Source organism: Schistocerca piceifrons, chromosome 3, assembly GCF_021461385.2.
Source record: "Schistocerca piceifrons isolate TAMUIC-IGC-003096 chromosome 3, iqSchPice1.1, whole genome shotgun sequence".
NCBI lineage: Eukaryota > Metazoa > Arthropoda > Insecta > Orthoptera > Acrididae > Schistocerca > Schistocerca piceifrons.
The window spans coordinates 339,328,119-339,339,386 of NC_060140.1; the positions used below are offsets into that span (position 1 = coordinate 339,328,119).

The 11,268-nt window shown below is 43.1% G+C and overlaps 1 non-coding gene across 1 annotated transcript; it reads left to right on the forward strand.

Annotated features, from left to right (window-relative positions):
* Positions 1-221: 221 nt before the first annotated feature.
* Positions 222-328, forward strand: LOC124791113. Its single transcript, XR_007016539.1, has one exon. It is a non-coding gene; the product is annotated as a U6 spliceosomal RNA (small nuclear RNA).
* Positions 329-11,268: the final 10,940 nt, after the last annotated feature.

Consider the following 11,268-nt stretch of genomic DNA (forward strand, 5'->3'; position numbering starts at 1 on the left):
CACCTATCGGAACTTCATGAAACTATAGGAGCTGAGGTGGGAATATTCCAAGACGTCTTCAACAGATTCCACAATTTTTCAATCAAAATATGGGTAGAAAAATAATGTGTTGCTTTACTTATTCCACCTTCGTATCTGCACAGGGACATTCAGTTACAGCTCTGAGAAACAAACACAATATGACTATCATTATAATGTCCGTCCCCGGTAGCTGAGTGGTTGTACTTGCTTCGGCAGTACATATACTAAAATTGGAACGATACAGAGAAGATTAGCATGGCCCCTGCGCAAGGATGACACGCAAAATCGTGAAGCGTTCCACATTTTTTAAAATGCCGGCACGGTAGCTCAGTGTGTTCGGTCAGAGGGTTAGCTGCCCTCTGTAATAAAAAAAACTGAGTTAATCGATCAACAACGAACTTAAACGGATGTCTTACGACGTCCGCCCCGAGCAGATGCAACGAACAAACACGAACAAAATGAGATTTAAAAATAAAAAAAAAGTGGTCAGCGCGACAGACTGTCAATCCAAAGGGCCCGGGTTCGATTCCCGGATGGGGCGGAGATTTTCTCCGCTCAGGGACTGGGTGTTGTGTTGTCCTAATCATCATCATTTCATCCCCATCGACGCGCAAGTCGCCGAAGTGGCGTCACATCGAAAGACTTGCACCAGGCGAGCGGTGTACACGACGGGAGGCCCTCGTCACACGACATTTCATTTTTTTCATTATGATGACAAGTAATTTTTGTAATAAGTGCAGAAACGTACACGAAGTTGTAAACCTCAATATAAATATGAAACTCACAAAAACTTATCAAAGATCACATCAGAACAGAAACTACCGGACATTAGCTATTACTAAAATGGCGAATCAAGCAATGTAGTTTATATGTTTCGGATAAATGAAAACTAATATTAAAATTATTATTTATCGTCAATGTTCGTCTGCCCTTCTACAGGTGTGTCCAGCAGAGCCGAAATGGATGCACGAGTACAATGATCCACAGGGAATACACCGGATCGTTGCTTGCAATCTTCCGTGAAGAAAACATTGAATATTTGAATTTTCTTGTCTATAACCATCTTAATGACATTAAAATGTAAATCTGAAATATTTAAAGTGAGTCACCGCAAAGATTAAAATAATAATTCTGATGATGGTAAAATTAGCGGCGCTAGGGTACTAAAAGTACTATGGTCACCTAAGGCGAAAAGATTATCAGGAAGGAAGATGAGTATTTGCGTCTGACAGAACTGGCTGGCAATATGCATCTAATTAAAACTGGAACTGAGAAGATTTAGTTCAAATTTTACAACATAAAACAAACTTAGTTACAATTCAGCCACATTATAAACCCCCAACTTGTTAAATACGTACCAACTGCATTAATACAAGACTGGAAAGATCCACTTTAGTACTATCATTCGAAGAATCTTGCTAAAACGGAGGCACCTGCACTCTCTCTACAAAAGAGCCTGATACACAGTCATATTCGGAAGGAAGGCGGCTCAAATTCCCGTTGAGATCAAGATGTTACCACCAAACCGCTATATGTAAATATCAGGAACTGGCCAGACCGATTTCCTTCATCTGCCCGAGTTTCTGCTCCTACTGTACGGTCTTTATTGTACTGTAAAACAGCTTTGTTGAAAACAATTTATAAACATTTTGAAAACTCTTTGATACTGCACTGGACCAACTTCATGATGTGATTTATAAAAGTCGGCCTTTTTATCAAAGAACTTTGACAGCGTAACACGGGCGTGATGAGTACGTAACTGACGGAACGTTGAACCTTAATTTACCTTCCTTCCCACCCTTCCTTCCTGCTTGCCTGATAGAGAAAATGCAAATGCAACACTCACATAATTATGACAGAATGTGCATCAAACTTGCAATAATTTCTTTTGTCTACAGATTACAAGAAAATCCTAATAAGTTCTAGTCATATGTAAGTTCAGTGAACAAATCCAAACTATTCATAAAATATCTCGTGCATCAACTGAAGCCATAAACAGCTGAAACATTAAATTCTTCATTCAAAAACGTATTCATGTAGAAGGACTCAACAGCACCAGCGCTTGATCACCGCATACACCCACAAAAGAAAGATATTGAAATAAGCATCCTTGGTATTGAAAATCTGTTTAGATGTAAGTGAATTAGACGTCAGGCACTGATGGAATGCTTAAGATAGAACACTTAATACGATGTGGCATTAGTGGAAAGTTTTATGGAACTAATGCACAGAATTACAAACCAAAATGCTTAATGTACATTTAACTATAAGATTTCGAAAGATGTTTTTAGGTAGCACATTCTAACGTTCCTGGAAGACAAGGTGCTTTAAAAGAATTATCAGTCCTTCAAGGAAAACAACAGAGGACTAACACACATCTGCTGGAGAGCAGATGGAATTGATCTTCCAATATCTCCGAAAAGCGTTCCAAGTTTGACGTAATGTCAATCAATAACAAAGATGAGGTAGTGTGAAATATCTTTACAAATCCAGCTATCGCCTGAATTTCAAAGAGAGAAAGACATACGTAGATGTGCTCGCGAAAAATTATATTGCTTTGTTTGTTTACGTGGAAATTTAGTGTGTGACCGAGAACATGGTGAAAGACTTCTTCTTTGGACCACATGACGATGTAACGAACGGCAAAGGGTAAGAAATAATTTCAGCATATGCTGTACACGCAAGATCCATGTAGATATCAAAGGAGACTGCATCATAATATCTACACTCCTGGAAATTGAAATAAGAACACCGTGAATTCATTGTCCCAGGAAGGGGAAACTTTATTGACACATTCCTGGGGTCAGATACATCACATGATCACACTGACAGAACCACAGGCACATAGACACAGTCAACAGTGCATGCACAATGTCGGCACTAGTACAGTGTATATCCACCTTTCGCAGCAATGCGGGCTGCTATTCTCCCATGGAGACGATCGTAGAGATGCTGGATGTAGTCCTGTGGAACGGCTTGCCATGCCATTTCCACCTGGCGCCTCAGTTGGACCAGCGTTCGTGCTGGACGTGCAGACCGCGTGAGACGACGCTTCATCCAGTCCCAAACATGCTCAATGGGGGACAGATCCGGAGATCTTGCTGGCCAGGGTAGTTGACTTACACCTTCTAGAGCACGTTGGGTGGCACGGGATACATGCGGACGTGCATTGTCCTGTTGGAACAGCAAGTTCCCTTGCCGGTCTAGGAATGGTAGAACGATGGGTTCGATGACGGTTTGGATGTACCGTGCACTTTTCAGTGTCCCCTCGACGATCACCAGTGGTGTACGGCCAGTGTAGGAGATCGCTCCCCACACCATGATGCCGGGTGTTGGCCCTGTGTGCCTCGGTCGTATGCAGTCCTGATTGTGGCGCTCACCTGCACGGCGCCAAACACGCATACGACCATCATTGGCACCAAGGCAGAAGCGACTCTCATCGCTGAAGACGACACGTCTCCATTCGTCCCTCCATTCACGCCTGTCGCGACACCAGTGGAGGCGGGCTGCGCGATGTTGGGGCGTGAGCGGAAGACGGCCTAACGGTGTGCGGGACCGTAGCCCAGCTTCATGGAGACGGTTGCGAATGGTCCTCGCCGATACCCCAGGAGCAACAGTGTCCCTAATTTGCTGGGAAGTGGCGGTGCGGTCCCCCACGACACTGCGTAGGATCCTACGGTCTTGGCGTGCATCCGTGCGTCTCTGCGGTCCGGTCCCAGGTCGACGGGCACGTGCACCTTCCGCCGACCACTGGCGACAACATCGATGTACTGTGGAGACCTCACGCCCCACGTGTTGAGCAATTCGGCGGTACGTCCACCCGGCCTCCCGCATGCCCACTATACGCCCTCGCTCAAAGTCCGTCAACTGCACATACGGTTCACGTCCACGCTGTCGCGGCATGCTACCAGTGTTAAAGACTGCGATGGAGCTCCGTATGCCACGGCAAACTGGCTGACACTGACGGCGGCGGTGCACAAATGCTGCGCAACTAGCGCCATTCGACGGCCAACACCGCGGTTCCTGGTGTGTCCGCTGTGCCGTGCGTGTGATCATTGCTTGTACAGCCCTCTCGCAGTGTCCGGAGCAAGTATGGTGGGTCTGACACACCGGTGTCAATGTGTTCTTTTTTCCATTTCCAGGAGTGTATTTACAGTAACCCAATTAATAAAGTGAATGCTTCAATACCAAAAAGCTATAAATATACTAAATTTTTTTTCTTGCACATATTAGATAGCTAACAGAATTGTTTATGCTCTCAGTTCCCGTATGTTATGAATCAGCCACTTCCTGCTTGTCGTGGGATAGAAGAAGGTCCAATGATTTCCAGTTGAATCTTCCTACACATAGTTTATGTAACACTGCACATAGAACGAAAACTGGACCACGATTTCTGAATAGTTCCGTTGTTGTTGTTGTTGTTGTGGTCTTCAGTCCTGAGACTGGTTTGATGCAGCTCTCCATGCTACTCTATCCTGTGTAAGCTTCTTCATCTCCCAGTACCTACTGCAACCTACATCCTTCTGAATCTGCTTAGTGTATTGATCTCTTGGTCTCCCTCTACGATTTTTACCCTCCACGCTGCCCTCCAATGCTAAATTTGTGATCCCTTGATGCCTCAAAACATATCCTACCAACCGATCCCTTCTTCTAGTCAAGTTGTGCCACAAACTTCTCTTCTCCTCAATCCTATTCAATACCTCCTCATTAGTTACGTGATCTACCCACCTTATCTTCAGCATTCTTCTGTAGCAAACCATTTCGAAAGCTTCTATTCTCTTCTTGTCCAAACTGGTTATCGTCCATGTTTCACTTCCATACATGGCTACACTCCATACAAATACTTTCAGAAACGACTTCCTGACACTTAAATCTATACTCGATGTTAACAAATTTCTCTTCTTCAGAAACGATTTCCTTGCCATTGCCAGTCTACATTTTATATCCTCTCCACTTCGACCATCATCAGTTATTTTACTCCCTAAATACCAAAACTCCTTTACTACTTTAAGTGTCTCATTTCCTAATCTAATCCCCTCAGCATCACCCGATTTAATTTGACTACATTCCATTATCCTCGTTTTGCTTTTGTTGATGTTCATCTTATATCCTCCTTTCAAGACACTGTCCATTCCGTTCAACTGCTCTTCCAAGTCCTTTGCTGTCTCTGACAGAATTACAATGTCATCGGCAAACCTCAAAGTTTTTACTTCTTCTCCATGAATTTTAATACCTACTCCGAATTTTTATTTTGTTTCCTTTACTGCTTGCGCAATATACAGATTGAATAACATCGGGGAGAGGCTACAACCCTGTCTCACTCCTTTCCCAACCACTGCTTCCCTTTCATGCCCCTCGACTCTTATAACTGCCATCTGGTTTCTGTACAAATTGTAAATAGCCTTTCGCTCCCTGTATCTTACCCCTGCCACCTTCAGAATTTGAAAGAGAGTATTCCAGTTAACGTTGTCAAAAGCTTTCTCTAAGTCTACAAATGCTAGAAACGTAGGTTTGCCTCTTCTTAATCTAACGTCTAAGATAAGTCGTAAGGTTAGTATTGCCTCACGTGTTCCAACATTTCTACGGAATCCAAACTGATCCTCCCCGAGGTCCGCTTCTACCAGTTTTTCCATTCGTCTGTAAAGAATTCGCGTTAGTATTTTGCAGCTATGACTTATTAAACTGATAGTTCGGTAATTTTCACATCTGTCAACACCTGCTTTCTTTGGGATTGGAATTATTATATTCTTCTTGAAGTCTGTGGGTATTTCGCCTGTCTCATACATCTTGCTCACCGGATGGTAGAGTTTTGTCATGACTGGCTCTCCCAAGGCCATCAGTAGTTCTAATGGAATGTTGTCTACTCCCGGGGCCCTGTCTCGACTCTGGTCTTTCAGTGCTCTGTCAAACTCTTCACGCAGTATCTTATCTCCCATTTCATCTTCATCTACATCCTCTTCCATTTCCATAATATTGTCCTCAAGTACATCGCCCTTGTATAAACCGTCTATATACTCCTTCCACCTTTCTGCCTTCCCTTCTTTGCTTAGAACTGGGTTGCCATCTGAGCTCTTGATATTCATATAAGTGGTTCTCTTCTCTCCAAAGGTCTCTTTAATTTTCCTGTAGGCAGTATCTATCTTACCCCTAGTGAGACAAGCCTCTACATCCTTACATTTGTACTCTAGCCATCCCTGCTTAGCAATTTTGCACTTCCTGTCAATCTCATTTTTGAGACTTTTGTATTCCTTTTTGCCTGCTTCATTTACTGCATTTTTATATTTTCTCCATTCATCAATTAAATTCAATATTTCTTCTGTTACCCAAGAATTTCTATTAGCCCTCGTCTTTTTACCTACTTGATCCTCTGCTGCCTTCACTACTGCATCCCTCAGAGCTACCCATTCTTCTTCTACTGTATTTCTTTCCCCCATTCCTGTCAATTGTTCCCTTATGCTCTCCCTGAAACTCTCTACAACCTCTGGTTCTTTCAGTTTATCCAGGTCCCATCTCCTTAAATTCCCGCCTTTTTGCAGTTTCTTCAGTTTCAATCTGCAGTTCATAACCAATAGATTGTGGTCAGAATCCACATCTGCCCCTGGAAATGTCTTACAACCTTCCGAATAGTTCCGTGTCAGCCACATATCAGATTGGTTAGGCTATGGAATGAATATTACCAGCCGCTCATCTACCAGGAAGACTTACACGTATGTCACTTTATGTGGTCGAGCAATGTCCTGCTGCAATAGAGCACGCGAAATTACGTGAATAGAGGCACTGACTCATCCTGTGAAACCATAATTGAACGTAACACATTATGTACATAAACTAACTATAAATTTTGACCACACTGTTCAAATAATCCTAAACAGATTGGAATTGTGACCGAGCAGCCCTAGGCGCTTCAGTCCGGAACCGCGCTGCTGGTTCGAATCCTGCTTCGAGCATGGATGTGTATATTGTCCTTAGGTGAAGTTAGGTTTAAGTAGTTTTAAGTCTAGGGGACTGATGACCTCACATGTCAAGTCCCATAGTGCTTAGAGCAAAATACATTGGAGTATTCGATATCATCCCAAAAACATGACTCCCCGTTTGTGGGCTATGCCGTTCATAAAGGCATGGTATTACCAGAAGAAGTCGGACTGATGTTGGGTTCATCTGAAAATTCTATATTTTGTAGCTCGCCGAGCCAGCGAGTACTGTCAGATGCAGGTTGCACCCTAAGGAGTTTGTGTTCTGTGGACAGTTACAACCACCATCAAGCAGGAGACCGGACCGAACATTCGATGTCGGACAAGTTCACACCCATAGTGGATCTCCAGCACGTAGCCAACATTGTAGGCGGAGCATATTACGACCATACGAAAAAGATCTGCATCGCGGAAAATACTGTGCCCCCCGTTCCTGCCGCACAAAATGGATTTTCGTTCACCTCTTCCAAGGTCCAATACTTATCACATGTTGTGTACGGCGGTCCTAAACCTGATTTTATCTTCAGGTCATTATGACTAGAAAGGAGTTTTTTCTACCATAAAGTGTTTATTTTTAAATGCTAGCGCTTTAAAATTAATGACATAGTTGATGGTCAAACGTGTGTGAATTCCTAAGGGACCAACTGCTGAGGTCATCTGTCCCTAGACTTACAAACTACTTAAACTAACTTATGCTAAGAACAATACACACACCCATTCCCCGATGGAGGCCTCGAACCTCCGGCGGGAGGGCCGCATAATTCGTGACAAGGCGCCTCAAACCGTGCGGCCATTCCACGCGACTGAGATAATTTTTCTGTACATGCTACATAGCTTAGGCCTGAAACGAAAACACTAGATTTTCTCTCCATTACTAAAGAATAATTTGTTATAGCTTGTGTTTATACGACCCGTGGGTCGTACATGAATAATAGTGGAGGTCTTTTCTTGTGTTGAGTTCACAACAATGCAGACTCCTTTTTACTTTCAAATCATTAAAGCGTTATCCCCACCAGTAATGTTTCATTGACTTAGAGTGGTGTGGACACAATTCATGTATCTGATGGAATAATTTCCGTGTTTATTATAATGAAACGATTTCTTTCTGCCGAGCAGCTGGAAGCATTAATAAATGTATCTTACAGTGAGAAGAATAATTCTGACCAGTGACGACAGCATTCATCCCACATCTGAATCAGAGGACACTTCAGACATTGATACCTCACATGGCTACCTGCAGTAGATCCAAGTGATTGAGTCAAAAGAAAAATGTATCATAAGGAACGTAAAATCTTTCCACGAACAGGAAGAGCAGCTAGTGATAGTGTTAATGCACGTTCACTTGCCGTCTGTGTTGGATTGATATTTGATATTACTGGCTGGCGTGTATAAAACGTATAATGAATCAACAGAGTCAACGGGATCTACAAAGCAACCGTAATGCCAGAAGAGCGATCCTGTTGCGTCTCAGGTGCGTTACGCTACGATGACAAGATTGATTGAAGAGCGTGAAGAGAAAATAACAAGTTAGCACGCTACGATGACAAGATTGATTGAAGAGCGTGAAGAGAAAATAACAAGTTAGCACCTATACCAGTTCTACATCTACATCTACATCTACATACATACTCCACAATCCACCATACGGTGCGTGGCGGAGGGTACCTCGTACCACAACTGGCATCTTCTCTCCCTGTTCCACTCCAAACCAGAACGAGGGAAAAATGACTGCCTATATGCCTCTGTACGAGCCCTAATCTCTTTTACCTTATCTTTGTGGTCTTTCCGCGAAATGTAAGTTCGTGACAGTAAAATTGTACTGCAGTCAGCCTCAGATGCTGGTTCTCTAAATTTCCTCAGTAGCGATTCACGAAAAGAACGCCTCCTTTCTTCTAGAGACTCCCACCCGAGTTCCTGAAGCATTTCCGTAACACTCGCGTGATGATCAAACCTACCAGTAACAAATCTAGCAGCCCGTCTCTGAATTGCTTCTATGTCCTCCCTCAATCCGACCTGATAGGGAACCCAAAAGCTCGAGCAGTACTCAAGAATAGATCGTATTAGTGTTTTATAAGCGGTCTCCTTTACAGATGAACCACATCTTCCCGAAGTTCTACCAATGAACCGAAGACGACTATCCGCCTTCCCCACAACTGCCATTAGATGCTTGTCCCACTTCATATCGCTCTGCAATGTTACGCCCAAATATTTAATCGACGTGACTGTGTCAAGCGCTACACTACTAATGGAGTATTCAAACAATACAGGATTCTTTTACCTATTCATCTGCATTAATTTACATTTGTCTATATTTAGAGTTAGAAGCCATTCTTTACATCAATCACAACTCCTGTCCAAGTCATCTTGTATCCTCCTACAGTCACTCAACGACGACACCTTCCCGTACACCACAGCATCATCAGCAAACAGCCGCACATTGCTATCCAACCTATCCAAAAGATCATTTATGTAGATAGAAAACAACAGCAGACCTACCACAGTTCCCTCGGGCACTCCAGATGATACCCTCACCTCCGATGAACACTCACCATCGAGGACAACGTACTGGGTTCTGTTACTTAAGAAGTCTTCGAGCCACTCACATACTTGGGAACCAATCCCATATGCTCGTAACTTAGTTAGAAGTCTGCAGTGGGGCACCGAGTCAAACGCTTTCCGGAAGTTAAGGAATTTGGCATCCGTCTGATACCCTTCATCCATGGTTCGCAAGATATCATGTGAAAAAAGGGCGAGTTGCGTTTCGTAGGAGCGATGTATAGACAGCAACTTCTCTGTCGCAAGGAAATTCATTATATTCGAATTGAGAATATGTTCGAGAATCCTGCAACAAACCGATGTTAAGGATATTGGTCTGTAATTTTGAGCATCAGTCTTTCTAGCCTTCTGATATACAGGCGTCCCCTGCGCTTTCTTCTATTCGCTCGGGACTTTACGTTGGGCAAGAGATTCGCGATAAATGCAAGCTAAGTAAGGAGCCAATGCAATACTCTCTATAAAACCGAATTGGAATCCCACCAGGACCTGGCGATTTATTTATTTTCGACCCATTCAGCTGCTTCACAACCCCAGGGATGTCTATCACTATGTCCTCCATACGGGAATCTGTACCAGACTCAAACGGCGGTATGTTTGTACGATCCTACTGCGTGAAAGATTTCTCAAATGCTAAATTTAAAATTTCAGCTTTCGTTTTGCTGTCTTCCGTTGCCAGGCCAGACTGATCAGTGAGTGACTGGATGGAAGCCTTCGACCCGCTTACCGATTTTCTGTACGGAATGTTGATGGAAATACTTCTGAAACTAAACTGGGATGACAAAAGTCGTAGGATATCCCCTAATACCGTCCCGGACATCCTCTTGCCTGGCGTTGTGAGCAGTTCGACGTGGCATAGACTTATCAAGTCGTCAGAAGCCCCATGCAGAAATATTGAGCCACACTGCCTCTATAGCCGTCCATAATTGTGAAAGCGTTCCATTGTGGGATTTTGTTAGATATGACTTATGTCGGCGTTATATTGATAATCTAAATAAGGATATGTTGGCGTTCTTCGGTCATTAGGTAAAAAGACTTTTAAATCTATGAAGCTTGTACGTAATTCTGATTTTTGGATAGTGTTTTTTTCTGTTTGTTCATTTCTTCGTGAAACAGTCTGTTAATTTTCTTTACTTGTCGGTGATCAGTTGCAGAAAGAACACTTGTTCAGCAGACCAAGAATTAGCGGTAGCAGGCGGCCTTGCCTTTAGTGACGAAATCATTCCCACATTCCGCTCTAGTGACAAAACACTCCTAGTCAGGAGGTGTGAAACGAAGTTTCAAGTTGCATTATACCGACTCTTAGTCCACTGCCTTACCATGTCCTACCCTACTTGTGTCGTCTGTTACTGTTGTAATTACATATTTCCTAAAAAAAAAATTCGGATAGACATCAGTCTACAAAATCATTCTCTCGAACTGTCCAGAATGTTCTTCAGACAGTTGTGGCTCGGTGACTTGGCATATTATTAGCCATAAAAATTACACCATTGTTTGGCAACATGACTTCCATGAATGGCTGCCAATGTTCAATAATCGGTTCAGTTCGATCAGAGGACCCAGTCGAATCCAAATGGTTCAGTTGGACAATAGGACTTAACATCTGAGGTCATCAGTCCCCTAGACTTAGAACTACCTAACCGACCTAAGGACATCACACACATCTATAATTACTATTAAAAACAGTCTTGATCACGATTTATTTTATAAGGTGACCGGTTTC